Below are 27,641 nucleotides of genomic sequence, written 5' to 3' on the forward strand. Positions count from 1 at the left end.
GAATTAGATCTGTCTAAATTATCCATGGTAATCATATGGCCTTTGACCAGTAACTGATCTTAGAAGTAGTCATGTACCTCATCAAACCAGTGAGATTTAAGTGGAAGTCCATTCAGTAGGACTTCCAGGAAAGCTTTAATTTCCCTAATAAAAAGTGACAGGCCCTTCTGGAATGCACGTTTGGCCAATTACCCTCCCTACTTTCCTGCACAGACCTTGGACGTGAGACTTCTACATGAAGCAGTCCTCTTTCAACAATAAGGTGACAAGTATGAAGAGCTAAGGCTCAGGCTGAGGACAAAGCAGAAGCCTAGAAAAAATCTTGGTTCCTGATAATGTCACTGAGCTCCAGACTGCTTATCTCTGGGCTTCCTATTACATGAAAAGAAATCTACTTTGTATATTTAAATTGCTAGCCAAGTTTTATGTTGCTTTTAGCTAAAGACCTTTCCAGGGATGCCTGGGCGGCTCAGTCAATTAAACATCCAACTCTTGATCTCACCTCAGATCTTGATCTTGGGGTTCTGAATTCAGGCCCTGTGTTAGGCTCCATACAGGGTGTGAAGCCTACTTAAAAATAAGAAGAAGAAGAAGAAATAAAGACCTATAAATAAAATAAAGATTATATAAAAATAAAGGCCTTCCTAACTGATACATAATGAATACTATGGGGAGCTGAAATGAATGAACTAGATTTCTGCATGTTAACATGTATAAATCTCAAAAACATAAGAAATAGAAAAAAAAACAGGGGCGCCTGGGTAGCTTAGTCAGTTAAGCATCTGCCTTTGGCTCAGGTCAGGATCCCAGGGTCCTGGGATCACACCCCGAGTCAGGCTTCCCTCTCAGCGGGAGGGCCTGCTTCTCCTCCTCCCACCCCCGGCTTGTGTTCCCTCTCTCGCTGTCTCTCTGTCAAATAAATACATAAAATCTTTTTAAAAAGAAGTAAAAAAAGCATAAAGTTATAAAGATACAGAAACAAAGTGGCATTATTTATATAAAACATCAAAACATTGTCTTTAATTTTATGGTTTATTGCTACATTATAGGCAATAGCAGAAAATTGCCCAGAGGAATGAGACACACTAACTCCAGGTTACTTCTGAGGAAAGATAAGGTTTAATCTTGATGTGTTAGCTGTATCTTTGATATTTTGGATAGATATAGATGGAAATGAAGCAAAAATAATAAAATGTTAACATCTGTTAATTCATGACAGCAATATACAAGTTTGAAGTATTTTATTATTAAAAATTTTTTAATGAGTTTTTTTTAAAGAAATAAGAGAACTCCCCACCACTATGATATAACAGTCTCAAAATGGCCAAGTGAGTACCCTGCACAAAGAATGATTGCTGGGAAAAATCCTCACACTTTGATATGTCATTGTGAAATTTTAGAACACTAAATAAATGTCAAGAAAAAAGGAAATCCTTAAAACTTATAGAATGAAATAAACAGAAACAGCTCACCTACAAATGAATAAAAGACTATCTGATTTCTCATCAGCAACTTGGATAACAGAAGACAACAGAGCAATGCATCCTAAATTCTAAGGGACAATGATTTCTAACCTAGCATTCTCTACTCAGGCAAACTACTAGGCAAGAGAGGGTAGAAAACATCTTCACATATGCAAGAAATCATTTTACTTCTCTCTTGTAACTTCTTATGAAGTTACTTAAGTATGTTACCACAATGAATCAAGAAGGGGAAGACAATGGGATCCAAGAGAGGGCTCCAAGCTGAAGAAAAATGAAGGGAGGTCCCTAGATGGCTGCTGTGCCACAGCCCTAGTCTCTCCTCAGAAGAGTTAAAAATGACATTTCAGAAGGAGCCACCCAAGGAAAAGATGAAATGCCGGAGATCTGATACACTTCTTGAGAATTTGGAACAATTTAAGACAGAGACAAAGATAGAAAATGCAAAGGAAGGCAACTAGAAATACCAGGAAAAAAAATTAGTATTCCAAGAAATAAAATGTGGTTATGGTACACAGTCATAAGAGTATAAACATTGATTTTTGAATTAACAAAAAACAATATATATCTACATTGGGAGAAGGGAGAAGAGATGGGTGTGGTATAAGATAATTATTTACCTGTAGGTGGCTAATATCCAACTCTGATAAATAGCAGGAGATACATATATATAGAAATAATCTGTATATATTATTAGAGGGTTGTAGGTAGCCAACAGAAAAAGCTGAAAGAATTCCAGGTGGTCCTTTGGAGGACCATCTTTGGAGGATGGAACAGTGGAGTATTTAGAAAGCTAGAATGGAGTTTTGTTGTTTTTTTGTTATAAGCTCTTACATGTATTACTTTATTTTTAATTATGGTTACATTTTTAAAAACACATTTTAAGGCAAATAATTTAATATGACACATATACTCCCACTTAATGGATAATTTTATCCCCCTGATAATCCAGAATTAAATCCATTTGTTCAAAGTGTATCATGTTTAAATATTCAGGAGAACTACAAAACAAAGTACCTTCAAGAAGTGGTTTGCAAGAGTACTCAAAGGTATGCATGTGTCAGAGTCTTCTGGAGGGCGCATTAAAACCTGGATTTCTGAGCTCCACTCAAGAGTTACTGATTCTGTGGATCTGAGCTGTAGGCTGAAAGTTTGTGTTCTCTACAAGTTTCCACTTGATGCTGAAGATGCTGATCCAGGGACCACACATTGAGAATGGCTGCTTTAAGGAAATAACTCCTATTTATATTTTCTATTAAACTGAATCACCATGCATGGAACTTAGTTTACACGAGCTTCACATGCATAACAAGATCACGTCTTTGCTTTCAAACTGGGCACTGTGAACTGGTAAGCTTAGCGATGACGCACTGGTAGCTCCAATTGATTGGTGATTTTCTGGGAGTCGGTATCTTCCTCAACCCTCCCTCCTCAAGCTTGAGTAGAGACAAGCAGAGTAACGTCTTTTCCCATATGGAACCACCTCCAAATCTTTTAGATGGGGCTCACCCCATATCTCCCCAACCACAACAGGAAAGGCCATGTGGTCCAGCCTAGCCAATCAAACACTCCCCCATTCCCCCATCACAGAGATTGGTTCCACGGGAAGCCAGTAAGCTTGGGTGCTACAATGTTGCTTGACACAGGGAGGGAAATATCCAAGAAAAGTAAAAAAGCAGAGAACTAGTAACACTGTAACTCCCTGAGTCAGTTAATTCTGAACTGACCTGACTAATAGAAATGAAATGGGATTTTCCAGCATGTTTTAAAAACGTATTCTTTCATATCTGAAGTACTATGGATTTTCAGATTGGAAATCGAACAAAAGTAAATGCAAAAATGACAAACAGATGAGATCCTCATGGAACTATAGAAGCACGGAGATTTAATGTAGTTCATATTTGGGTAGATGCATACCTCCCAGTTCTGCACTAGCTCAGACCATTCCTTCCTCACCTCCTCTGCAGGTCCTACCTCTTCACAACTTGAGAGAAGGTCCCTTCAAGGAGGATGCAGAAGTATGAGAAGAACCCAGGCTGCCCCAGAACATCTTCAATGGAAATCATTCATTTGAAACAACTCAAGCAGAGTGCTAACCATTTGCAAAGTGTTTGGATGAACTATTCTAATCAGCAGCTACACGGCTCATTGCAAAAATTTTCAAAAGTGACCTACGTCTTGAAACAGAATTTCCATCTCTACCATTTTGTATAATGTATATTAATTGAATATCAGATAACTTGCTTTCATACTCTCATTTACTCCTGATTAAAATTCAGTGAGGTGCATAATTTTCACCCCCATTTTACAGATAAAGAAATGGAGATTCAAAGAATTAAGAAAGTTACCCTGTGTCACAGGCAGAGCTAAGATTGAAATGGGATTCTCTCTGATTCTCCAACCCCAGGAAGAAACACAGGCAGAGAAAGAGAAAGGGAGAAAACGAAGGGAGGTAGGGGGTTGGAAGAGGAAAGACAGACGTGAAGACATAAGAGACAGTGAGGTCTGGAAGAAGCCATAGACTTCTGAGTTCTAGGCCCTTCCTGAGGTCTAGCTGAATTCCCATCTCCAAGACCTCCCTATGGCATTATAATAAACTCATCTTTTCTCTTCGGCTAGCTTCAGGTGATTCCCAAGAATATTAACCAATACAACCGTCCACTACAGTATATTGCCAGAGAAATTTATTAGCAACAAACCAGCCTTTGGCATATAGCAAAGCAACGAACTTGTAAGAGCAGTTTTTCCTACACCAGCCCTTCCACTGCTGCACTCACTCCTCATTATTCTCCCATCCATCTTTAGACCCTGGGGGTGAGTATGGCTTTACAGTGAGGGATCAGACCAAATTCTTTTCTGTTCTGAATCACCAGCGACCCATTCCACTTTATTGCCCCTGCCACCAGCCTGACTCCCACTGTGGATCCCTGAGAGTGCAAACCCTACTGACAGAATCAATGCCCTAACATCGTGAGGCTAAGCACTAGAGTGCCACACCAGGGCACAGAAACACAGGGTCCCTGCCCAAGCAGCTTTCATGTCTGCTGCAGCAAGGAGGTGGTGACAGCCAACCTGACGGGCATACAAGCATTTTGACTATCAAAACCCTGGTGATTGAATCATGGGCCATTTAACACTGCTCCCTCCCCAAGCCCCTGGCCATAGAGGCACATCAGTTCAGTCCAACGAATCCACTTTGTTCCAGATATTTGCTCTAGACACTGGAAACAAACAGAACAAAATAGATTATTAGGGAAGAAGGGCAAAATATGGCAATAAATCCTTAAGATTAGACACCCATATGTCTGGGGGGAAAATTAAGTAGAAAAAAGGTTGCGCCACAAGCATCAGTCAGCCTTTTAGGAGCTTTCCCTCCCATCCCATCTTTTAAGCCATTTGACATTATACTTAAAAACAGGACCAGCCTAATGTAGTATCCAGTGAACTCCGTAGACAGCTCAAAGCATTTCAAAAAAGGACCTCCTGGAGAGCTCACCTCGGATCATTTTATGAGCTGAATTGACAAAAATGATGTGGGGTCATGAGGCTTTAAAGACGAAGCTTAGAAATTAGAGAAAGGCCACCTTCCCAGTGATAGTTTATTCATTGCCTCTGGGCCCTGCAGACCTCACCCATGCATGCCCCAGAAAAGGAAGAGAAAACAAGCAAACAAAATAATCCCCTAGCAAACCACCAGTAGCAAAAACAGGTGCAGTATCCAAATCTAACAACAGAAATTTGTAATGAAAGGAGGCTAGCCATTATTTAGTTTCTATCCTGAGATGTTATATCAACAGATGTAATCTATTTTCCCATAGTTTTCTGGGGGAAGAAGCAAATCTCAGTGCTATTGCTTACTTCCCATAAAATTTTCAGCCAGTCTTGTAAATTTCACAAAGGCAACAGAAATGTGCATTGCCTAGAGGAAAAAGATTCTCAGTTCCAACCGATGATAAGAAAAATGAACTAACATGCCACGGTGTCAGAAAGAGTGCATTTCATATCATTTCAGTAAATCTGGTGTGAGGGTCTATGCCCCAAACCAGTGAACTCAAGACAACAGGGTCACTGACATAGGATAATTTTTTTTTTTTAAAGAAACGGCAAATATCCAATGCTCGTTTGGAGGGTTTATTCAACTTTCATGGTATTCTCCTTCTCCATGTGTGTGTGAAGCTCACTCTCAAATACTCCGTTCACATTGTCAAGCACATTTTTCTTTATCTGTATAGTTTTGTCTACTATCTCTGAAACTCCAAGCTGCAAACTTACCTTCACACTCTTAGCCCTGGAAACAGGATCCAAATCTCAAGAGGGCTGGTGTCACCTGCTCTGGTGCTGTTAGCTGTGATTTCCAGACTGAACTGTATTTGGGGCACTGGAGATTGACTTGTGGGGCTCAGTGGCGGCCAGCCATGTGACCAGGGTGGGGGAAGGGACACTCCTGCAGGGCAAGGGACCAATGCCTGCTCGCCTGACAGACCAGGGTAGAGCAGGGTCTGAACAGAGCCGGCCATAATTGTAGGCAGACAACTTTGCTCTAAATTTCTTCTTGGATTTTAACTTAGCCTTGGTTTTTAGATGCTTGTTTATCTCCCTACATGATTTCTATCCTAAGTCCTTTTTGGATTCTGTCTTGAAGGGGTGTTAAAGAGGGAAGAGACCTTAGGGATGATCAAGCACCACCCCCCACCCCAAGGTCACCCATTTTACAGATCGGTGGCAGCACTTCCAGGAGCTTGCAGAGGCCTGGGTTTGGTATGGTGTACTGGGGGACCCCAGCTGGCTGGCACCCCAAATTACAGCTCACTTGAATAACTTTAACCCTTAGATCATTAGAGCTTTGAGAACTGCTGAGATGCCAATAATGAATCTTATCACATTGCAGGTGCCTAAATCTGCAGCTGTCAGATTAGGCCATGGCTTAGAAATTGTACTTGTAGTCAAAGAGTTTATATGGGGGCTCCTGGGTAGCTCAGCCCAGCATCCAACTCCTGCTTTCAGCTTAGGGTGTGATCTCAGGGTCCTGGGATTGAGCCCCAAGTGGGGCTCTGTGCTCAGCATGGAGTCTGCTTGTCCCTCTCTCTCCCCCTGTGCCTTACCCCCCCTCACTCATGCGTACTCTTTCTCTAAAGTAAATAAATGAATCTGTTAAAAAAAAAAAGGCATTTATATAAAGATGTGCACTTATGTTTCTATATCTCTATCACAGTCTCCTTAAAACACTCTGAGATGATCTTTCTGGAGGGATTAGGGGACACCAGGAGCTGGAGAGATATTTGACCTCAAAGACCCTGAAGACTTCTCAAGACCAGAGCCATCTGAGCAGCCTTCTAGTTCACATCTACTTCTGTACCCAAATGGTCTGTGCTGGCTGCCTGCTAACCAAAAGGGGGATAGTAGTAATGACGGTGGAAATGGTCAAGGGAGAAGTGGTAGGGGGAACAGTAGCAGTGGTGTTCCAGTAGCTGGGCATAGAGGGACATCGTAGAGGCATCAGTGGAGGTGGTGGAGGTGAGGATGGAGGTGATGAGGGGCAGATGGAGGTGGTGATGGGGGAGGGGCAAAAAGGCGCCCTGAATGAGAGTAGGAGATTCTTGGTACTGACTCAGGCTGATGACCCTAGATGAAGCTGACCCCCTGGGATGACAAGTATGAAATGGGAAAGCCATGGCGTTAGAACTCTGAAGAACCTCATTCTATCCCCAGAGCTGTACAGTCTTAAGGTAGTTACTTCTCCTCTCTGGATTCTAGTTTCCTTGAAGTAGAGTTGGCACTTAAATGGTCTTGTTAGGGGAAACTCATCCCTCTCCCTCTAAACCCTTTACCATTCCCTATAACATAGTAGCTTCTATCTTTCTAAAGTCTCAAAAGGAGTACTCACTTACCTCTCTACCCCCTCACTCAATTTCACCCAGTGGAGGAAGAGTGACTCAGGCAATCGAAACATTTGGGAGAATACAGTGGGCATGTGCCATGGCTCAGATCCGTCTGAGAACTGCCTGCTTCAGAGAAAATCCAAGTTGGGCTCCTCTCCTCTCTTCACAGCAAACTTTTGGGGCAGTTTCTCACCCTGCAGGTAGGGAGTCCTCCAGTGTTGGGTAAACAAGCTTAATTTGGTGGAAAAAATTAGGAAGCCTGATTGTGGGCATACATTCTGATTCTCCAATCAGCTTTACCTGTTACAAAGTTATTTTGACTTCTACCTATGGGACTTCTGTGTCTTATTATTTCTCATTTGATTCCAAGCATAGAGGGAAAGATTGTAAGCAAGTACCTTCCTCAAATCCCAGTGCTGATGAATTAATGAAAGAGCGTGCATAGAGTTGGTTGGACGAAACAGTCTCTAAATTTCCTTCAAGCTTTAACATCCTGTGATTCTACAAGTCTATGTCTCTGGAGTAGAACAAGTATTTGTGAAGCTGGGCAGAAGGTTGAGACTTTTAGTGGACAACTTCCTGATTTCTGCCTCTCTTCTTTCCTGCTCTTCAACCCGATGAAGACCTCTACTCTCCAGACATTTTCCTCTTCCCCCCTCCACCAGCCCTACCTGGCTTCATTTACCCCTATTCTGGTCTAGACCCCATGAAGAGTTACTTCACTCTCCCTTCATTGATACACACAATGTCTTGTTCCTGCCCTGCCAATCTTTTGGTCTAAATCAGCCCCACTGCTACCCTTCTCCTCCTGTACTGAGCTCTCTTTTGTCTCTGGAGAAAGCCTGTATTCAGGGGGAGAGAAAAGAGCCAAGACCAAGAGTGGTGGAAGTGTGTGTGTGTGTGTGTGTGTGTGTGTGTGTGTGTGTGAGAGAGAGAGAGAGAGACTAAGAGACAGATTGGAGTGACAGACAGAATGGAGAGAGACAGACCCCACCTTCAGGTCTCTCATGTACCCAGTGGTGGTACCTATGGCCAGCTCTACTTCTGGCCTTCCCCATGGTTGAGTTTTGTGAGTAAAAAATGTTGAAGGAATATCTGGCCGTCCCATTTCTCTCCTCTCCCTTACCTATGGCCTCCCTCACTAAGCTCACTTAGCTTACTGCTAAGGGGACTGGTTTGCCCAGCCGGCATTAAGCATGGGGACAAATACTTGAGGGCTTTCAGTCCTTCCTCACCACCAGAGTGGTAATGGCTGAGACTCATGCATTGACTTAGGAGCAAGGGAGAAGACTGGACCCAAAGGGTTCTTAGTCAGAAGTATTTCCTCCCCAAGGGGAGGTTTGGCAATGACTGGACATATTTCTGGTTCTTAACACTGGGATGAGAGTCCTACTGGCCTCTAGTGGGTAGAGGCCAGAGATGCTGCTAACATCCTACAATGTACAAGAAGCCCCACAGACTATTAAAAGTGCCAAGGTCAAGAATCCTGGATTCGACTGCTCAGACCCCTCTGGTTCTAGAAACCAAAATCCAGGCCAAAAGAGTACTCCATATGGGCCCACCTCAATCACCAGGATGCTACAAGGAGGAAGGAAGAGCAAAGATTCTTAGTAATTTGCAGCTTTGGACCTCTGGGCCTCTGTTTCCTTTGGAGACCTGGCACACAGAGATGGTTACTCCACAGGGACAGGTTCCCTTTCATCGTCTGATGCAGTGCCACCTGACCCCCCCACCCCCGGGGTTTAAAAGATGGCAGGTCTTAGGCAGGTCTGACATTGGGAGTGAAGTCCCATGAAAGAAAAATGAACTTCCTACCCCTGCGTTGCTGGGAATAAGGATTATTTGGGTGCCCAGCAGGATTCCCTAGAACTTTTGCCCACAACAGGTTTTCCACAAGCTGGCAAGCCTCATGCCAGTATGCGTGATTTTTGTCTCTCAGATTGTTTGTGCCAAGCTTTGGCGAGTGGTACAAGACTGGCTGCCCCAGATTCTTTTCCACTTTAGCTGCTTTTGAACTGTATCCAGGGTTGAGGAGGGAACATACTGTGGCATGTCAAGACTGAATGAGAAGGCAAGAAAAGCTGAGAGATATCTTAAAGGGAAGCTGAGAACCCTGAGGAGGCCAGGCTCGGGTTATGTGGTGGGTGGGTTCTCTTCTTCTGCCAGCTCCATCTACCCCCCAGGCACTGCTGTGGCCTGTGTCCTGCAATAGCACAGACTTCAGCTCACTCTGCACAAACCACACTGCACGTCCTGCTGTTCTTCCAACATCCCAAGCTCATTCCCACCTCGGCACCTTCGCACTTACTGCCTCCCCCACCTTCAGGTCTCTCATGTACCCAGCTTTCTGATGCCAAATACCTAAGAAAGTCCTCCCTGACCAGCCTATCCAAAATGCCCCTCTCTAGTCTTTAACTCTGCCTTATTGGACTATATGGCATTTCTATCCAAAACCACATTATGTATTTGTTTGTTCATTCATTACTTTCTCTTCCTCTGATCTGGCAGAGACTTAGTCTTGTTCACTGAGGTATCCCTGACACCTATAATAGAGGCTTATGAACGGTTGGTTCGAATCCTCACTCCACAAACTTTGGGATGTTGAGCAAGTCACCTATCTATTTTTTTCTTCAATTTCCTCAGCTGAAAAATGGAAATCATACCTACCTCAGTGGTTATTACGAGAACTGACTGAATCCATGTATATAAAATCTTAGGTCAATGTCTGGCACACAAAATAATAAGTAGCAGCTAGTAATATTATCATTAGCATACTCCCAGGAAGTTCACACCATGCCTGTTCTGTGGAGGCCAGGAGACCAAATCCCTCTGCAGGCCTGGAACAGGACCTTTTCTCTCCTCTGCATCTGCTCTCTGCTGCCCTCTCAAGGCCCTGGGTGGAGGTTGGCAAAAGAAAATATTAAGGACTCCATCCTTAAAAATGAGCCGTTCCTTTTTTTAAGCAAGCCCCACTCCCAATGTGGCAAGCTTGGCCCTTGACAGAGCTGCCACTGGAGTCATCATTTGACAAGTTCAATTACAAATCACTGAGGCCACAGAGGAACTGTGGGCGCTTGGGAATCCATCCCTTGGGCTCCAGGAGGGTCTTGGAGCAAACCCTTCTCCCTTCCCCCAGGCTGTACTTCCTGAGCCTGGGGACAGTGATCCGTCAATCAACCTAAGCCACCCTGGAAAGCCATTCCTCACCCTGTCCCTCATTCCCTATTGGACTGTGTTTCACCATGTGGGTCAAGTGATTTTCAAGCTGTCAGCCTAAAATGAGAGGGAAAGCCACTCCTCTGGGGGCTTCTGGATGGTGACTGATTCATTAACAAGAATCTGGAGACAATATACACTGTCTGATGAAAAGATATAATAGGGAGAAAGATTTCATTTTCAATAGTGACAAAATTCCTAAAACATCTAGAAATAAACTTGCCTCAAATCAAACTTGCCTAGAAATGCATATTTTATATGAGAATGTAAGAAAAAATTTTGCTAAGAAGCATAAAATAAGGTAACATATTCCTGAATGGGAAAATTGAATAAAGATATATGTTAAATATTTATAAATATATATACATTTTAAATATGACAAATAGTCATGGTTAAGGTATTAGCTTAGAATTTACAGAGCTTTTACTATGTGTTAGGATCTGGGCAAAGAGCTTTATAAAAGCAGTGGTTAAGAGCAGGAGGTCACATGACTCTGGGCAGGATACTTAAAACCCTGAGACTTGGTTTCCTTATCTGTGAAATGGGAATAATAGTATGTGTCTCATGAGTTTCTGCTTAGGATTAAATGAGATGATTTGGAATAGTGCCTGGTAAGTGCCAAGCACTTAATTAATATGAACCACTATTATCTGCATTTATAGATAAGGAAATTAAAGCTGTGAGAGGATAAAATAACTTGCCCAAGTTCACCCACAGCTGGTAAATGTCTGAACTAGCCTGGGGGATGGGGTTAGGGAGGCTTTCCTAAAAGATACAGAAAATTATATCATAATAGTTAAAACAAAGCACATCTTATATGAGGCCTTCATATACGCCTTGCAAAATAATATTCTGAATGATTAGCCAGTGTCTGTACTGATGAATGAATGAATGAATGAATGAATGAGTGAATAACAGCCTGGTATTTTCTTTACTTCTTTCCTGCCTCCCATTTAAACAGCCAGACCATTCCATGCTTTGCCTCAGGGAAGGCACATGAAAGCAGAAAAAAGAGATAAAAGGAGCCTCTTCCCTCAGCGCAATTGAAAAGACTCCTGGGGGTGCCTGGGTGGCTCAGTGGGTTAAAGCCTCTGCCTTCAGCTCAGGTCATGATCCCAGAGTCCTAGGATCGAGCCCCACACCCGGCTCTCTGCTCCTCGGAAAGCCTGCTTTCTCCTCTCTCTCTGCCTGCTTGTGATCTCTGTCTGTCAAATAAATGAATGAAATCTTAAAAAAAAAAAAAAAAAAGAAGAAGAAGAAGAAAGAAAGAAAAGAAAGACTCCTGAGCAAACCTAGACTGAAGTATAGGAGAAGATGGTTATGATGATCAAGGCTGTCCCCTCCCCCTCCCCCGAGGTGGCACAAAGGCATGGAGGGAGACTTGGTGCTCCACCGGGACCTACAGATACCAACAAACAAGAACAGATGAGACAAGGATAGATGATGTCAAGGGTAGGGGCCTTTGTAAGTCCCTAATAGTCTAGCACCCCACCCCACTCTGACCCCCCAAATGGAAACTGGAATGGACAGGGATTTAAAAAGACAGCACCTTTTTAAAATGGGGGCTCAAAATACAGATGGAGATTGTTAGAAAATAAACGAATGCTTCTTATACACTTCAGTTTAGAGGCTGAAACTGGATTCCAAAGGATAGATTTTTAAAGAAAATAGCGTTGGAGAAATGTGCTATTAAAAAATTTTCCATTTAGAGGAGAAGCTTGGGCAGTGGACAAAGGCAGCAATGTATTTATTTACTGGACTCAGCACATTCATCTCTGCCCTGAAATTAAATGTGATTGTCCTTAAGACTGGGGTTGAACTTGCATCTCAATTTGCCTTGGACAGTCACCATCTGCCCACTTGTCTTGGCTTCATTGTTAGTACTGCCCCCTTTCATTCTCAAAAGCTTTCCAGTTTGGGCAATAAGTTATGTGGTTACTCTGTTAAAGATTTTAAAATTCAAGCAATCCTGTGGGCGAGCAACTCTTAGCTAGATGCCATGAAACAGAAAGTTTCATACCCTCCAGGCAGGGGTGGCTGGAGGTCAGTGGAGCAATGAAGTAAAGCCTGCGGAGGGGCTGAGAATCTTACCTGGACAGGAAAGGAAGAGTCAGGTACTGTCTCATGAGAGGAGTCTGGGTAAGGTTGAAGATCAGGTGCTGTGTGGAGTTAAGAGGACACTGGTGGGGTTAGAGAGGGAGGTTTGAACTTAATCTTTCACACATGAAACAGCTCAGAGTGTTTCAATATCAGCATGGCCTACGTTATGCTCATAGGAGCAGGCAAGAAATAGAACCCAAATTGTGTTTGGAGTTAGGGTCTCGGCAGCTAAAGAGACGCTTGGAAAGAGGGGATATCTACTCTATACCCTTTTACTTCTATTACATTTTGAATCTAGTGCCTGTATTACCTATTCAGAAAAATACAGATGCAACATGGAAATTTTAAGGAATGGAGTCTACCTTGCCCATAATCTCTAGATAAACTGTGGAACCATTTGGTCAGGTTTCTAAAATGCCATCAGGAAAACAAGTGGCCTTTAAACATTTGAAAAGATGTTCAACCTCTTTTTAAAAAATAGGGTTGGAGGCCTGGCTGGCTCAATGGGTTAAGCGGTTAAGCATCTGCCTTTGGCTCACGTCCTGATCTCAGGGGTCCTAGAATCTGAGAGTCATACTCCCTGCTCAGTGGGAGTATGCTTGTCCCCCTGCCCCTCCTCCGACTCATGCCTGCATACTGTCTCTCTCTCTCACTCAAATAAATAAATGAAATCTTAAAAAAAGCAGGAGCAGCAGCAAATTAGAGCCACAGTGAAATGCCACTTTTTAACTTTCTTTTTTTTTTAAAGATTTTATTTATTTATTTGACAGACAAAGATCACAAGTAGACAGAGAGGCAGGCAGAGAGAGAGGAGGAAGCAGGCTCCCTGCTGAGCACAGAGCCCGATGCAGGACTCGATCCCAGGACCCTGAGATCATGACCTGAGCCAAAGGCAGAGGCCCAACCCACTGAGCCACCCAGGTGCCCCCACCTTTTAACTTTCAAATCACCAAATATGGAAAGGTTTCATAACAGTAACAGGGGAAGGAAGTGGGCCCTCTTCTACACAATGGCTGGTGACCCTGTATTGGGCATATGCAAATGCAGGGTTGATGGGGCCACTTTGGCAATATTTATAAAACTTTATAATGCACATATCTTAGGGTAGCAGTGACTTTTTGTCTAGAAATTTATCTTGGGCATATACTCCCACCTGTGGGTAAAGACGTATGTGTGATTTGGGGCAGTTACGCACCTCCCTGCAGTATTATGTCAGAGGATTATCATGGAAATTAAATGATACAATACATGAAAAGAACTGTAAAGGATTTGAAGATGACACATAATAAATGCCCAGTAAATTTTGGCTGTTATCATTACAGCATTGTTTGTGGCAGCAAAGCACCGGAAACAACCTGAATGTCCATCTATCAGGGACTGATTAAAAAAAAGTTTTGTCTGTACATTGGAAAACCAATGTACAGCTTTTAAATAGAGTGAATACTCTTTAAACAATGCTATGAAATGATCTTTAGAAATATTAAGTTGGGGAGAAAAAGCAAAGTGTAGAACAGTGCTTATGGTTTACCACCATTTGTTGGTGCGGGGAGTAGCAGGTACACCTATGAGGGCATAGTCTCTCCAGGGAAGAAGTCACAAGAACCCAGTTTCACTGAAGATTCCTGGGAGCAGAACCAGGAGGCAGGTGCTCATAGGCCACTGGTATAACCTCTTGTACCTTTTATATTATCCACATAGGGATGCACTTGCTATTAAAAAAACAAATTCTACTTCTGGATATATATATCCGAAAGGGTTAAAAAGCAGGGGTTCCAAAAGTTACTCATACTGTACACCAATGTTCGTTACTCACAATAGGCAAAAGGTGGAAACAATCTAAATGTTTATCTATAGATGAAAGGTCAAACAGAATGTGGCATATCCTTTCAATTCAATATTACTCAGCCTTTAGATGGGAAGAGGGGTGCCTGGCTGGCTCAGCTGGTAGAGCACATGCCTCTTTAGCTTGGGGTTGTAAGCTTGAGCCCCACACTGAGTGGAGAGATCACATAAAAATAAAGTCTTAAAAAATGTTTCTAAATGAAAGGAAGGAAATTCTAACACAAGCTACAACATGCATGAACCTTGAGGACATTGTGCTAAGTGAAATAAGCCTGACCCAAAAAGACAAATGCTGTATGGGGCGCCTGGGTGGCTCAGTGGGTTAAGCCGCTGCCTTCGGCTCAGGTCATGATCTCAGGGTCCTGGGATCGAGTCCCGCATTGGGCTCTCTGCTCAGCAGGGAGCCTGCTTCCTCCTCTCTCTCTCTGCCTGCCTCTCTGCCTACTTGTGATCTCTGTCAAATAAATAAATAAAATCTAAAAAAAAAAAAAAAAAGACAAATGCTGTATGATTCCACTTATACAAAGTACCTAGAATAGCCAAATTCATAGAGACAGAGGCATAATAGTGGATCTGAGGCTGGGGAAGGGAGCGATGGGGAGGCACTGTTTAATAGGTACAGAGTTTCAGTTGGGGAAGATGAAAAAGTTCTGGATATAGATGGTGGTAATGGTTGTACAGTAATGTGAATGCACTTAATGCTATTAAATTTGTATCCTCAAAAATAGTTAAAATGGTAAATTTTGTTATGTATATTTTACCACAAAAAAGTAAATAATTTTGATTTAATATTAAATAAGATAATATATAATTTTAAACACTTCTTTAAAATAGTGGGTTGTTTTGTTGTTGTTGTTTTGCTTTTTGGGTTTTTTTTTTTTTTTTTTTTTTGCTTTGACTGGAGTTATGTTAGAGGTAGAGTCTGATTACAAGGAGCTATAATGTATGAGACACAACAAGGAATAAGCCCTAAAAAAAGGACCCTTAGTCTCTGAACCCTGGTGTTCTCCATGCCAGGCGAACCTACTGTGCTGACTGGCTTCTGGGGGATTCCTGATACAGAGCGGACGTGAAAGGCTGAACCAGGACCAAGGAAGGAGGGCAAGCAATTTCATCTAAGAGAGGGAAGAAAAGGAAGGGAAGAGATGGTAGGTAGGGGCAGACGCAGAGGAAATTCCCACCTGACCACATAGACTTTCTCCATGAGAAGTGGTGAGGGTGGGGAGTGTGTGCCTTTGGGGTGGATTTTGAGGGTAGTGGAAATGTTGACCTTCAAGGGGTCAGACCAGGGATGTGTAAAAGAATTTCCATATCCCCACTGAGGACCCCGGTCAGGCTGGAGATCAGACACTTGTAGAGAGAATTTTCCTATGCCTCCCACCTCTTCTCCCTCCCCAGGCAACCACCCTGAAGCCTTTGCAGAACCCTGGGAGCTGAATAAGTGAGGAGGAGTAGAAACCAGCACTTTCCATCCATACCGCCACCAGCACGGGCCTCTCTTCTTCCGCAACACCAGATTGGGATGGGAAGAGGCCCCAATTTTAAATTGAGACTGAGGTTTGGATTATCAATGGGATCGACATTATAATTTCTGAAATGAGCCTGAGACCGAGGGAGACCAGAACAATCATATGACTTGTCTAAATTTTATCCAGGGGCAAAGCAAGATTCAACCACACCAAATAAATCTAAAAGAGCAATCAGAGGTAAAACTCAGGCTGCTTTCTGATTTTTCCCCATGAGTCATGCTGTTTAATGGAACACTTATATTACCTTCAACTGTTACTCAACATGCATGTATCTTACACCTCCCGCTAGACTGTAAGCTTTCTGAGGGCAGGGCCCAGGGGATGTTGATCTGCATATTGCCACCACAGCCCAGCAAAGAGCCTTGCATGTACACAGTAAGTCACAGGGCTATATGATTCAGTGCATGGGGACAGGGCCGCTGGCAACATGACTAGTGCACCATGGTAAAAATTGGCTAGACAGCTAGAAGCAACAAGGCAGTACTTTGGAAACTCATCTCAGAAAACTCCTTAGCTAGATCACTGAGTTCATGAAATACACTTTATAAAGGGGCTAAGTGGTTTGGTTGGTTAAGCATCTGACTCTTAGTTTTGGCTCAGGTCATGATCTCAGGGTCCTGGGATCAGGCCCTGTGTTGGGCTCCCTACTCGGTGGTGAGTCTGCTTCCCCTCTCCCTCTGCTCCTCCCTCTGCTCGTGAGCTCTCTCTCTCTCTCAAATAAATCTTAAAAAAATTAAAAAGAGCCTGTGTTCAAGGAATTCTGATATAAAATGACCTGTGTGCCCAGGTTTGGGGTAAAAGGCATAGAAATGAAGTAGGTGTGGATGATCATGTTCTGTTTCTCTGTTAGAGCCACTCCTGTTCTGAATTAAGGGGAAGCAGGCTAAGACACAAAAGGAGGGTGCAGTCAGACCCAGCTCATGCCGTATGAGAGCAGGCATGAATGCTGCAGTGCCCCATTAGGCTTCAAACCAAGCCAAATCCATTTTTGCGTAAGGAATCTTACAGGGCTCCTTCCTTCAAAATTATATAAAATAATGCAAATTATGTATTTCTGAGAGAATAAATTAGCTGAAGAAGTCTAGAGCCCAACTCTCAGACAGGGAAGTAGATCTCGAGTAGCTGAGTAGCAAAGCTTTCTCCAGATGAAGGTTATGAAAGGGAAACCCAAGACCGGTTGGTTCTGGTTTGCGGATGGTAACATCAGAGAACACACACTGCCTTCTATTTTATGTGACAGCATCACTCCTGCTGAAGTATCTCCTTTGTAGGCCAGGCCTCCATCAACAGTCACTGAGCAGGGAGGTAAAAGAGAAGCTATTTGAGCATCTCCATCAATAACTCTGAGTATTGATTACTGCCTCTCTGATAAGATGAACTTAACCAAAGGGAGAGTGGGCAGGCATTCAGTCAAGCGACAAGCCACTCACACACCTTCAATGGGTGGGGAAAGACCGCTCTCCTCAAACTGGGCAACCCAAAATAAGCTGGGGATGGGGGACGAGGGGGAGAAGAGCACAGTTGGTGGGGTTTTAGGATACTCCTGATAACATGCTTCAGCTCGTGAGCTCACAGCTCAGTCCCAAATTGCAGGAAAGTAAAAAACTCTTTCTTGGGGACAGAAGCTCACAGAGCTAAGGGCTCTGGATTTCTAAGTTAGAATTTCATCAAGGGCTGGGTGATCCTTTCTTGGATAGACAACTGATCCCTAGAAGTCCTGATTTGCAAGAACTACCGTCTATTACATCTAGAAAGAGAGATAAGGACTAGCTCCTCTGCTTCTCATGCATAACCTGCCTCCCATTCCCAGAGCCCAAGAAGCAGATCCTTGGTAAAGGTCACCTCCTTTGGGTGGGAAAGCTTAGGTGAAGTAGGGGTTTTTATATAAGTCTCATGTTTCCCTGAGTCATAGAAGCCTCCAAGAAGATGCTGGGCATAACCCTTATTGAATTGAAAGAAGCTCGAAGGAAGCACAGGACCAAGCCTCATGACTACCATGGCTGAAGAACCTGGATTAAGAAGGGCAGTTAGACCAATGTGCAGAGAATACAACTAGATTTAGATCTCAGCCCCTCAGTGCATGTCTGACATTGCACAGATGCACATGCCCCTAGACGCTCCCCTCTCCAAAGGTGGGGGTAGGGGAACGCAGAATAGCAACACCACCACAGGACAACTGGTCATTATCTTGTCCTTCATTATGTTGAAATAGGTAAAAATTAAGCAAGAGGCTGTCCCTTATCTTTGCTCCCTAAATCCTGCACCCGCCCTTAGCAAAGAGCAACAAAATTCTCAACTGACCCTCTGTGGGCTGGAGACACCTGCCTATACCATTGGGTTCATTCATTCACATCCCCAAACCTGAATCTACAACCAAGCTGTTAACTCCATATATTTAAAATCCACTCTACTCACCCGCGTGCAGTAGTGCAGTAACTGGTTGCTCCGCTGCCTCTGCCACCGTTGAATCCAATCCTTTAGGGTGGGCCTTGCCTTTGGAACCCAGCCACCTCTCCTTTTTTTCTACCTCTGCTATTAACATAGCCCCTCCTCTATTACCTCACCAACCAACTATTTTAGAACCAAAAAGTCTTTGTCTATTCACAGACACCGTAAAAGTAACATTTGATTTAAGTTTTTAAATCTAATGTCTTTGTCTTCCTCAATTCTTATTGTTTTATCTAATCAGCATGTCCTAGGGAGGGTTATTACTTGTGGGTTTAGCTTGCCCAAGCACAATGGGGCCAACTGAGCCGTTTCCCCAGAAAGAATCAGCTTCTTTAAGGGACAATCCTCAGGAAAGATGTCCTCTTTGCCTCATCTCAGAGGCCTGAGATTATGGAGCACATTCCATATCCCACAGCCTCTCCAGCTCTGCAACCCCCAATTCCTGACTCTTCCAGAGAAGGAAATGGCCAAGAGAAATGAAGAAGGCATTTGAACAAATCAAACCCTGCAAGAAAAGCCTTGCGTACTTTGTGACTGTTTACTTTATGATTGTTCTAAGTCTTGTGCTGAATTTTAACCTCATTTTAACTGCTTTGTAAGTAGGAAAGATAGACCGATCAGTGGGAAGAGCTCAGGGAGAAGGCAGAGACAGTGAGGGGAAAAGAAGTGCTAGTGGGGGAGGGACACACACTGTTGGGGTGTAGACACACACTGTTGGGGTGTGGGCACACAGTGCTGGCGGGTGGACACAGTGCTGAGGGTGTGGGTAGAGTGTTGGTGGACAGACTCAGAGTGTTGGGGGGTGAGCACCCAGTGTGGGGGGTGTGGGCACACTGTAGGGGGTGCAGGCACATAATATTGGGGGGCAGATACACAGTGTTGGGTGTGGGCAAACATGGTTGGGGTGTGAGCACCCAGCACTGGGTGTGTGCACACGGTCTTGGGGTGTGTGAGCACACAGGGTTGGGTGTGAACACACAGGGTTGGGATATGGGTACGCAGAGTTGCAAAGTGAGCACAGTGTTGGGGGTGGGCATGGTGTTGGGGGATGGGCACATGGTTTGGGTTGTGGGCACACAGAGTAGGCAGGATGAGAAAAGGGAACATGTTGAAATCTTTGGTGGCCTCTGGACACCAAGTACTGGGCTCAGTGATAAACACTGCTTCTCTTATTTAACTCTCAACAGTCCTGCCAGGCAAGGATTTTACATATGGAAACTGAGACTCAAGAGAGTATAATACTAGCCCATGGACACATAGAGGTAGGAAGAACAGGGGCTGGGAGCTCCTTGAAAAAAATGAACTCCACCTCTTATCTTACACAGGCCCTACTGTAGATCTACTGAGTGTCTTCAGACCCATATTTCAGGGTTTACCTTTTCTTTCAGATAAGAAATTGATGTTCTGTATAAAGTCCTCACTGTGTTCCTAGCTCTCGAGGGCTTCCCCCAGTGGAAAAGCCACACATACAGCAGACTTGTAGGAAGGTGTGTTTTGGACACCATGGCTGAACCATAACTTTAACCTTACATCCTACTTTCTTTCCATAATCCATGGACTCAAAGACTAGCAAGACTAGGATGACTGACTCACCCTGGTTTGCCTGACACTTTCCCACTTTTAGCTCTGAAAGCACTTCAGCCTGCGAAACACCTTGTCTGGGGCAGATCGGGATAGGCTGGCCTAGAAGACGTGGTCTCCAGCCTCAGGGCATTTCCACCAAATCAGGGATTAGATGAATACACAAGCAGAAGAGTGCAAGGCCTCATAAAACAGCACAAAGGGAGGGAAAGGTTTAGTAAAAGAAAAACCATATGTGTTTAGAGGACTTACTCATTTCATAAATGGTCACGGCTTACCTTGGAAGTCCCCAGCCATAGCTTAGGCCCTATGTGCTACGCTTGTAACCCACTTCATAGAGGGGCAGCTGGGTGGCAGAATCAGTTGTACGTTCAACTCGTGATTGCTGCTCCAGTCATGATCTCGGGGTCGTGAGACTCAGCCTGCGGAGGCCCTGCATGGGTCCCTCATGAAGCTCCATGTCAGGCTCCGCACTGGGCATGGAACCTGCTTAAGATGCTCTCCCTCTCCCTCTACACTGCCTCTGTCGCACGCGCACGTCCTCACGCTCTTGGAAGGAAGGAAGGAAGGAAGGAAGGAAGGAATGGAGGGAAGAAGGAAGGAAGGAAGGAAAAAGAGAGGAAGGAAAGAAGGAAGGAAGGAAAAGTAAAAGAGAGAAAGAAAAAGAAACACTTCATGGAGAAAATGGCCTTCAGTAGGACGTAAAGGAAAAGGGTATAATGGTGGGATATGGAATAGCAGACGGGAGGGAAGGAACCATAAAAACAAAGACCTAAGTGACGGAATAATGCAGTGTACCCCAGGAACTAGGGAGCAGTTTCCCTAGTATAGTGTGGGTTTGGGGAGGAAAAGGACTGGGTCATTCTGGGAAGAGACATAATTATCAGCAAATGTGTCTGAGCCCCCAAGGAATGTGGAATGGGACTTTGTACAAGAATGGAAGGATTGGCTTCAGGGTGGGACAGGTTGGCACAGGTGGGAAGATACGTTGGGCCGTCACTGCCAAGCATTCCAGGGAGACCCTTTGGCTTCTACTCACCCAGGTTTTGTTTAAATTATGTGGATATTTAGTTCAGATATTTTAGCTTTTGATTCTTGTTTTTGTTTTTTACTTCGTGTAGGAATCAGAGGATGAGGTTCACCATGGGTTAGTGAGGGACAGGATGCACAAAAGGAACAGGTTTGCAGGCTGAGGATCCTTCCTGATAAAGGAAGTAGGGAGAGGACTGCTCTGGCAGCCTCTTTCCAGTGTCCGCTGGGAGTTCACCGAAAGCTTGTTTGTTCCTCTCTCCAGCTCTAATGACACCTTTGCTGTCAACCAATGCACATTCTTAATTACTTTTTTTTTTAGCTTAAAACAAAATCATAGTTCCAAGAGTTCTTATTTACTTTGAGAGCCTTTCTGTCTTGCTGTAGAAGTCATTCATTTGCTGTGTGTGAGCAAAGGGCCAGGCAGGGTGGAGGCTTGGGACAGATGGCCTGACATGCCCCCACAGCCACCAACCGCCATAATGCCTGCTGTTTCGGGGCTGCAGGGCTTTCCCACTCTACCTAATTCTCAGGTGACCCCTCTTCTCTCTGTATGAGGAGGCAGGTTCCTCAGCAAGTGTGATGCAAGTTCAGTTTACATGAAGAAGTCTAGCAGGAAGGGACACTGAGAAGTAAAGTTTGGGGCTTTCCCATCTCTCCCATGAGGAGGGTGAAATGGAGCTTAAGAAAGCCTATCCAAGAATGTACCACAAGGTTTCTAAGTCTTGACCAATGGTAAAGCTACATTTGGTCTTTCAACTGACGATGATGTGTCTGTTCCATAAACTAGAACACAAGGTGAGGGCGGGAGGGGATGGCTGAGAGGCATCCCTTCCCCTCACTGTGCCCCAGCCTGAGCCTTTCAGCCAGGACTCAGAAGCAGGCTCTGCAGGAACGTGGCTGTCCAACCTGAACCACCTGAGTGGAGTGAGGCTGGAGGACTTTCCTGCCAAATGGACAAGAGCTCAGTGTCTGATCCCAAAGAATCTATCGTACAGCAGTCCCCCTCTTCCCCGCAGGTTTACCTTCTGTGGTTTCAGTTACCTGCAGTCCACTGTGGTCCAGAAGCAGGTGCTCCTTCTTCATTAGCAGGTCAGCAGGAGCCTAAGGCTACGTAGGTCACACCACCTACGCTATTCCCCTCATTGCTTCTCATCCTGTGGGCATTTTATCATCTCACAGCATCACCAGAAGGGTGAGTACCATACAATAAGCTATTCTGAGAGAAAGAGAGAGAGCACATTCACATGACTTTTATTACAGAATATCATTATAGTCGTTCTATCTTATTATTAGTTGTTGTTAATTACACTGTGCCTAATTTATAACTTAACATAGGTATGTATGTACAGGAAAAAAACATAGTATATAGGGAGTTCAGCATATCTGTGGTTCCAGGCACTTACTGGAGGTCTAGGAACATATCTAGATAAGGGAGAGCTACCATACTTGTCTTCCAGCACTGCTTTGGAATTTTCCCTTTCTTTCCTTAAAAAAAAATAAAAATGTAGTTTCAGTTGAACTTAGGGATGAAAGAGAAGTAAATGTAAGAATTCGGTTTATCTTGAACTAGAGTTTTAAATTTTTTTTAAGATTTTATTTATTTATTTGACAGAAAGAGATCACAAGTAGGCAGAGAGACAGGCAGAGAGAGAAGAGGAAGCAGGCTCCCTGCTGAGCAGAGAGCCCGATTTGGGGCTCTATCCCAGGACCCTGGGATAGTGACCTGAGCTGAAGACAGAGGCTTTAACCCACTGAGCCACCCAGGCACCCCCCTGGTATATTTTCTTGATAGATTTCTCTGGTACATTGTTGACAATTGTTTCCTTCTTGAAATCCCCTCTTTTGGGGTGGTTTTGTTTGCCTGTTGTTTTGTTTTGGTATATTTTGGGACATCTAGATCTTTAGGCATGTGCATCTTCATCTTTGCTGAATACTGCCACAATGTGCTCTAGAAGGACGATAGTACTACACACCCCCACAGGCAGTATGAAACACTCTAACGGAATTATTTAAAGACAAGCGTTGGTAGAGTTGGGATGATCCAGTTGGGATGATCCCACAGCATTTGCTCAGCTCCCCCTTTGCACCTTCTCCCCACAAATCTCTCTCTTGTGAACCTGAATCCTGTTGCTGGCTTAAGTCAACCCCATGACCATCCTCACTGTCCCGACAACAAAAACCAACTGAGAGCATTAAAGGCTCACTCTCCTAAAAGCTTGTTTTTGCATTCTGTTCCTTGTCCCCAGATCACCAGAGGCCTTCCAGGGCAGTCAAATAAAGTCTGAGCTCCTTGGATTGGCACCCAAGGCCTTCCCCTGCCCAGCTTCCTCATTCTTTCCATGACTTATTTCCCCCCACTCTCTATGGGAGAGCACTTGAATCCAGGCAAGTTTATCCCCCATTCTGGTGCTGGGGGATAAACCAGTACAGCCACTCTGCAAAAACATGTGGTAATACTTGATAAGGTTGAAAATACACATACCAAACAACAAAGCAATTCCACTTTTGCATATATGTACCAGAACCAAACGAACAAGGATATTTGTGCAGCGTGGTTTGTAGGTACTTAAACTTGGAAACAATCCGAATGTCCATCAAGAGCAGAATGGAGGGGCACCTGGGTGGCTCAGTGGGTTAAGCTTCTGCCTTCAGCTCAGGTCAGGATCTCAGGGTCCTGGGATTGAGCCCCACAACAGGCTCTCTGCTCAGTGGAGAGCCTGCTTCCCGCCCCGCACCACACTCCCCCTCCGACTCTCTGCCTACTTGTGATCTCTGTCAAATAAATAAATAAAATCTTTAAAAAAAAAAAAGAGCAGAATGGGTAAGTTCCAGCCTCTGTACCCTTCCCCACTCTGACCCCCACTGACCTAGCATCAGTGGGGATATTTCTTTTTCAGACCATCTATCTTCATTTAAAACAGCAGCCTGACTACCTACTTTATAAAATAGTTAGAATCTTTTTCCCTCACTGAAAAATGAATTTCCTGTATCATGTAAATATGTAAGAAAACTCTAGCAAGTTGTGGTCAACTACTTGTTTTATAATTTTTTAAAATAGTTTTAATCTAATCTACTCTTTTTCAATCCATGTTTAAAAGTTTATTTACAGTAAAATCCATTTTCTTTTAGCATTCAGTTCTAAGAGTGTTGACAAATGCATACAGTCTATCTTTTGCCTTTTTTTTTTTTTTTACAAAGGAGTATCAACATGGGTCTCACTTAATTTATCTTAGAGTTTGTCCACTGAGATATAATACTTTGGAAAACAAAGCTTGATTTCACAATTCAGTAGGCAAGTTGTGTTTTCTCCATGAGTTCACAAAAGTTCAGTTTCACCCAGTGGTCCTTGCTCAATTGTTTGCATAGGTTCTGATTGTCTTTTAGAATGGCCAGTCATGGGCTGACCCTTTCCACCAAGATCAGAAGGGAAAACAAGCCTTGCTTTCAACTCTCTACAGACACTTGACGAGCCATTGCTGTGGGTGAAGGATCCGACCAAGGAGTGTCTAAACCAGGTGCCTTCGACTGCCAAGTCCAGAAGTGGCCTAAAACTAAATGGCAGGAGAGGGTTTGCCATTTCCGAGCTACTTTGTCATCTAGAAAATGTCAAGATTTGATAGCCTAAGCATTGAGGGAGAGTGAACACTTGTTCCTACACTTCTCCAAGAAAGGCAGGGGAACTTGGACTCTTCGTAGGCATATAGTTTCCAAAGTACATGAAATCAACTAAGTTAACTTTTAAGCCATAAGTCCACCATTCTTTTTGTTCTGACATGATGCAAAAAAATTTAATTATTCATTGATTAAAACCTAGAAATACTTCCATGCCATCCCATCAAGAGACCAACTACTACCTCACCCAAAATTATATCCCTCCCTACCCCAGTTGTATTGACCTTTATTCTTCAATGGATGACTTCAAAAATGGGATGCTAAGCCTCACCAAGATGGTGACTTTGATGGCCAGACCCTCTGAGGTGGCCAGCCCCTCTTGTGGTGTAAGAATTAACATATCTTACAAATCTCCAGGTGGTGTGGATACTGGTGGTGAGCGGACCACACTTTGAGAATCACAGCTATAAATCTAAAAATTTATAGGAAATGTGGAAGGCAGAGGAACCTATTAACACTACAAGGATATATTTTAAATCCAAACTCTGAGAAATAGTTCCTTCAACAAATAAATCATAAGGAAAAAGAAAGCAAGAAAGAACCTAGAGATTAAAAGAGACTTAGTAGGCATGGAAAGTAGGGCCAAGATAGCATAGGCAAAATACAAGCCTTGATCTCTGTATGAAGCTGGATGTCAACATCTACCTCCAACAACAGCTACAGGCCAGCCTACTTAGACTAGTCACCTCCAAATCACTTCAAAAGGGAAGCTTGCCTATAAACTCGAGTATAAAATATCATGGGAGCTCTTTGTTTGAGCACCAGTAGAAACAATATCCTATCATTGCTGAGGAGAGATAGTGACAGATTCTAGCTTCTACTGTGTAATCTGGTCCCAGGATGACACTGGGCATAGAGCTTTCATTGATATTTACTTCATGGATCAGGTGATGTCTTTGAATTTAATATCCTCCCACAAAATTACTTGAAGTGGGTAAAGTAAGTATCTAAGTTGTCCAGTGAATCTCAAGAACTGGACATTCATCCCAAGTTGGATCTGGGCCTCAAAGAAGGACAGATCATCAAGTTGAGTAACATTAACATTGCAACCAAGAGATGATGGGTTTCTAAGCCCAGGACTACAGGGGACTGGGGGCCTAAATTTACTCCCAGACCCACTTGGAGGCAAAGTCATTATTCCCCCTCTATCCTCAGAGGATGTCATGAGCAGTCATGTTGCCCCCACCACCCATTCCAAATCTAACCACGGAAGCAATGACACAGATAATTTTAGGATGGGCTTCTCCTACTCCTCTCATGACAGAAGCTCCAGTCTCTGACTTGGGGAGACTTTGGCCCTGCATCCAGCTCTGTTTCAAACCTGGCACCACAGCCATCCAACTGAATATTCAGTCCAGGACTGAATAGCCTCGGCAGAACATCAAGAATGGACTCGAAGAATAAAAATGACCTTGAGAAGATGGGGAAGAAAACCCCATCTTTGATGAAGAAAATGGACAAGGTGCAGAAAAGACTTTTTCTAAACACTTTCAATATATAATATATCTGTTTGGGGGATGATCAGAATACTCACACAGAGCCAGGGGATATTCTTGAAGACTTTGTCATAGAGTTCATCCCTGAAATGATGCACAAGGCAGTGTCAATTGAAAGACAAAGTCAAGAGGCACCTGGGGTGGCTCGGTTGGTTAAGCCTCTACCTTTGGCTCAGGTCATGATCTCAGGGTCCTGGGATAGAGCCCCGCATCAGGCTTTCTGCCCAGTGGGGAGCCTGCTTCCCCCCTCTCCTTGCCTGCCTCTCTGTCTACTTGTGATCTCTCTCTCTGTGTCAAATAAATAAATAAAATCTTTTTTAAAAGAGAAAAGAAAAGAAAGACAAGGTCAAGTATAAGCTGAAGATTTCATCTTCTTGATTTGAAAGGATCCAGGGAAGTTTGCTAAGGTTACTCGTGATTACTGTGAAACAGTCTGGAAAAGAATTTGATGAAGTCTACTATGGATCTTGACACTTTTTCTAATTTCTGAAGCTTCATTATCTTGTGGGGCAACCATTGATAGTAGCTGATATTTTCTGCAGTAAGTTTCATGTAATTGAAAGATGAACAAAATTTTCATGTCTTCAATTTTAGTGTGAGATTTGAGATCTTAACTGCTGCTTTGATATTACCATACTTGAACTGCTTATTGGGTTTCAATGACCACACAAAAGTTAAATTATTTTGCAAAACACAGTTCCTTCTGACTTTTGACTCTAAATGATGAAGAAGTACTTGTATTAGGTGTCTTTGTGCCATTGTAAGCGTCTACTACAGTTGCTTAAAATGTGAAACCTAAATGTCACTTTTGACACTGTGATACCTGAAATATGTGTTTCATGTATTTTGAAGTTTCTAGACAACAGTAATCTAGCAGATTATTAAAGATAATGAACTGTTCAATCATTATACTGTATACCTGAAACTAATATCACACTGTATGTTAACTGGAATTTAAATAAAAACTGGACAATAAAGATAGTGAACTGGTTTGTATTTTTGTTAAGTAGAAGTTGATATTGGAATGTAGTCTTTTGTAAGAATGTTTATGTCTTAGAAGATAATTTGCATGAAGGACATGGGGAGATGGAGAGAAGGGAGTTGGGGGAAATCGGAGGGGGAGATGAACCATAAGAGACTGTGGACTCTGAGAAACAAAATGAGGGTTTTAGAGGGGAGGGGAGTGGGCGGTTGGGTGAGCCTGGTGGTGGATATTATGGAGGGCATGTATTGCATGGAGCACTGGGTGTGGTGCATAAACAATGAATTCTGGAACACGGAAAAGAAATTTTAAAAATAATTTTTTAAAAGATAATTTGCTCTATTCTTTTCTTTAGATAATGAGTGATTTTTTTTTGGAGAAAC

General features: G+C 43.4%; 1 protein-coding gene and 1 pseudogene across 6 annotated transcripts in view; one reads left to right on the plus strand and one right to left on the minus strand.

Moving 5' to 3' along the window:
* Positions 1-18,985, minus strand: part of SLC4A5 (solute carrier family 4 member 5) — a 106,682-nt gene extending 87,697 nt beyond the window's left edge. For 3 of the 6 annotated variants that reach the window (XM_013051164.2, XM_013051165.2, XM_045079039.1), the window contains exon 1: positions 18,463-18,984. The gene's annotated coding sequence lies outside the window, so the exon portion shown is untranslated. Of the gene's footprint in view, positions 1-502; positions 524-12,667; positions 12,736-18,462 lie in introns of those variants that run through there. The other 3 variants (XM_045079037.1, XM_045079036.1, XM_045079038.1) reach the window with 3 other exon arrangements.
* A 2,885-nt stretch (positions 18,986-21,870) lies between these two features.
* On the plus strand, positions 21,871-26,191 carry LOC123391786 (annotated as a pseudogene).
* Positions 26,192-27,641: the final 1,450 nt, after the last annotated feature.

Source organism: Mustela putorius, unplaced genomic scaffold, assembly GCF_011764305.1.
Source record: "Mustela putorius furo isolate JIRA1106 unplaced genomic scaffold, ASM1176430v1.1 tig00000281_pilon_pilon_pilon, whole genome shotgun sequence".
Taxonomy (NCBI): Eukaryota; Metazoa; Chordata; class Mammalia; order Carnivora; family Mustelidae; genus Mustela; species Mustela putorius.